Source organism: Balaenoptera musculus, chromosome 15 (genome assembly GCF_009873245.2).
Source record: "Balaenoptera musculus isolate JJ_BM4_2016_0621 chromosome 15, mBalMus1.pri.v3, whole genome shotgun sequence".
In the NCBI taxonomy this organism is placed as follows: domain Eukaryota; kingdom Metazoa; phylum Chordata; class Mammalia; order Artiodactyla; family Balaenopteridae; genus Balaenoptera; species Balaenoptera musculus.
The window spans coordinates 14,315,824-14,319,794 of NC_045799.1; positions in this window are offsets into that span (position 1 = coordinate 14,315,824).

Sequence of the window (3,971 nt, forward strand, 5' to 3'; positions counted from 1 at the left end):
CATATAGGTTATTACAGAGTATCAAGTAGAGTTCCCTGTGCTATACAGCAAGTCCTTGTTGAAGTTCCTTGCTTTTTACAGGGAACGTTCTCCTGAGTGTTAACCCTCAGCCCACCCCTCCTGGGGGTCAGGAGTGTGGCAGCCCTTCCGTGACTCACGTTCCCTGTTCTTCAGCCCAGAGCCCATCTTGGCTTCCAGCTGCGGCTGCTGCTGAGCTGGGAGGTCTCTCTGGGCTCTGAACAGAAGTTGAGACTTTTGCATATTCTATGTTTGCATTAAGGGGCGAGCACAATGCCTCCAGTATCTGCCTCCTACTCTATATCTTCCAGAAACTTCCTCTGCTCTGAGAAGTGTATTGGTGTTTTTATGACTCTCCCTGCTGTAGTTTTGGAGGCAGGGGAAGTTAAGTTGTGCAATCAAATCTTTATCTCCTCCATGAAGCGTACCCTGAGAAAACTGAGATTTAACCACCCTCTCCCTTTGTGACCTCACTCTACCTCGTACACACATTTTTTCATGGTTCCTGTAATTTATTACTGCATGTGTATGTTTATGTAGAAAGTCCCATCATTCTGTAAACTCCTTAAAGACAGGACCAGTGTCACACATACACAATGGAATCCTACTCAGCCATAAAAAAGAATGAAATCATGCCATTTGCAGCAACATGGATGGACCTAGAGATTATCATACTAAATGAAGTAAGTCAGAAAGAGAAAGACAAATACCATGTGATATCACTTATATGTGGAATCTAAAATGTGACACAAATGAACTTATCTGCAAAACAGAAACAGACCCACAGACATAGAGAACAGACTTGTGGTTGCCAAGGGGGAGGGGGAGTGGGGGAGGGACGGATTGGGAGTTCAGGGTTAGCAGATGCAAACTATTATACATAGGATGGATAAACAACAAGGTCCTACTGTATAGAACAGGGAAGTATATTCAATATCCTGTGATAAATCATAATAGAAAAGAATGAAAAAGTATGTATATATATGTATAACTGAATCACTGTGCTGTACAGTAGAAATTAACACAACATTGTAAATCAACTATACTTCAATAAAATAAATTAAAAAAACAAAAAACAGGACAAGTGTCTTACCTTAGCATCCTCTATGGCTAGGACAATTGTAGGCCTGTAGAGGAACTCAAATTGTTTTATGAATCACCAACTAAAGATAGAGGCAGAGTATTTCTTGTATGATTTCTCTTTCTCCAACAAAATACAGGCAGACTTCATTTTATTGTACTTTGCTTTATTGAACTTTGCAGATACTGCATTTTTTTTTTTTTTTTTTTTTTTTTTTACAAATTGAAGGTTTGTGGAAACCCTGCATCAGGCAAGGCTATCGGTCAACAGCCTTTGCTCACTTCGTGTCTCTGTGTCACATTTTGGCAATTCTTGCAATATTTCAAATTTTTTCATTATTATTGTATTTGTTAGGGTGATCTGTGATCAGTGATCTCTGATGTTACTATTATAATTGTTTTGGGGCACCACGAACTTTGCCAATATAAGACGGCAAACTTAATCCGTAAATGTTTTGTGTGTTCTGACTGCTCCACTGACCAGCTCTTCCCCCATCTCTCTCCCTCTCCTTAGACCCCCCTATCCCCTGAGATACAACACTATTGAAATTAGGCCACTTAATAGCCCTACAGTGGCTTCTAAGTGTTCAAGTCAAAGGAACAATTGAATGTTTCTCATTTAAAATCAAAAGCTAGGGCTTCCCTGGTGGCGCAGTGGTTGAGAATCTGTCTGCCAATGCAGGGGACACGGGTTCGAGCCCTGGTCTGGGAAGATCCCACATGCCGCAGAGCAACTAGGCCCGTGAGCCACAACTACTGAGCCTGCGCGTCTGGAGCCTATGCTCCGCAACAAGAGAGGCCACGATAGTGAGAGGCCCGTGCACCGTGATGAAGAGTGGCCCCCGCTTGCCGCAACTAGAGAAAGCCCTCGCACAGAAACGAAGACCCAACACAGCCAAAAATAAATAAATAAATATTTTTAAAAATAAATAAATAAATAAATAAATAAATAAATAAAATCAAAAGCTAGAAATGATTAAGCTTAGCGAGGGAGGCATGTTGAAAGTTGAGACAGGCTGAAAGCTAGGCCTTTTGTGCCAAACAATTAGCCAAGTTGTGAATGCAAAGGAAAAGTTCTTGAAGGAAATTAAAAGTGCTACTTCAGTGAACACGCAAATGATAAGAAAGTGAAACAGTCTTATTGCTGATATGGAGAAAGTTTTAGTGGTCTGGATAGAAGATCAAAGCAGCCACAACATTTCCTTAAGCCAAAGACTAATCTAGAGAATGACCCTAACTCTCTTCAATATTATGATGGCTGAGAGAGGTCAGGAAGCTGCTATCTAGGACTTTCATAGCTAGAGAGGAGAAGTCAATGCCTGGCTTCAAAGGACAGGCTGACTCTGTTGTTAGTGGCTAATGCAGCTGGTGACTTGAAGTTGAAGCCAGTGCTCATTTACCATTCTGAAAATCCTAGGACCCTTAAGAATTATGCTAAATCTACTCTGCCTGGGCTCTGTAAATGGAACAACAAAGCCTGGCTGCCAGCACATCTGTTTATAACATGGTTTCCTGAATATTTTAATCCCACTGTTGAGACCCACTGCACCAAAAAAAAAAAAAAAAAGATTCCTTTCAAAATTATTACTGCTCATTGACAATGCACCTGATCACCCAGGAGCTATGATGGAGATGGACGACGAGATTAATGTTGTTTTCATGCCTGCTAACACAACATGCATTGTGCAGCTCATGGAGCAAGGAGTAATTTCTTTAAGAAGTACACTTCATAAGGCGATAGCTGGGCTTCCCTGGTGGTGCAGTGGTTAAGAATCCGCCTGCCAATGCAGGGGACACAGGTTCAAGCCCTGGTCCGGGAAGATTCCACATGCCGCAGAGGAACTAATTCCATGCGCCATAACTACTGAGCCTGTGCTCTAGAGCCCGTGAGCCACAACTACTGAGCCCGTGTGCCACAACAACTGAAGCATTTAGTAGTTTAGCTTTTGGAAAGCATTTACCATTCTAGATGCCATGAAGAATATTTGTGATTCATGAGAAGAAGTCAACATATCAACATTAACAAGAGTTTGGAAGAAGTTGATTCCAACCCCCAAGGATGACTTTGAGGGGTTCAAGACTTCAGTGGAGGAAGTAACTTCAGGGGTGGTGGAAATAGCAATAGGATTAAAATTAGAAGTGGTGCCTGAAGATGTGATTGAATTGCTGCCATCTCATGATAAAACTTTAGCAGATGAGTAGTTGCATCTTTTGGATGAGCAAAGAAAGTGGTTCCTTGAGATGGAATCTACTCCTGGGAAAGATGCTGCAAAGATTATTAAATGACAACAAAGGATTTAGAATATTACACATACTTAGTTGATAAAGCAGTGGCAGGGTTTAAGAGGATTGACTCCGATTTTGAAACAAGTCCTACTGTGGGTAAAATGCTGTCAAACAGGATTGCATGCTAAAGAGAAATCGTTCGTGAAAGGAGGAATCAATCAATGTGGCAAAATTCATTGTTGTCTTATTTTAAGAAATTGCCATGGTCACCTCAGCTCTCAGCAGCCACCACCCTGATCAGCCACCAACATCAAGACTAGACCCTCCACCAGCAAAAAGATTACAACTTGCTGAAGTCTCGATTGTTAGCATTTTTTTTAACAATAAAGTGTTTTTAAATTAAGGCATGTACATTGCTCTTTTAGATATAATACTATTGCACGCTTAGTAAATAGCATAAATATAATGTTTATATGCACTGAGAAACCCCCCAAAATTCGTGTGACTCCATTGCAGTAGTCTGGAACCAAACCTGCAATATCTCTGGGGTCTGCCTGTATAACATGATGGAAGGTATGTGGTAGACGACCTTTATAACATTTTCTGGTCAACTCTACAGTGAATACGGTAGGATCAGTACCCCTACA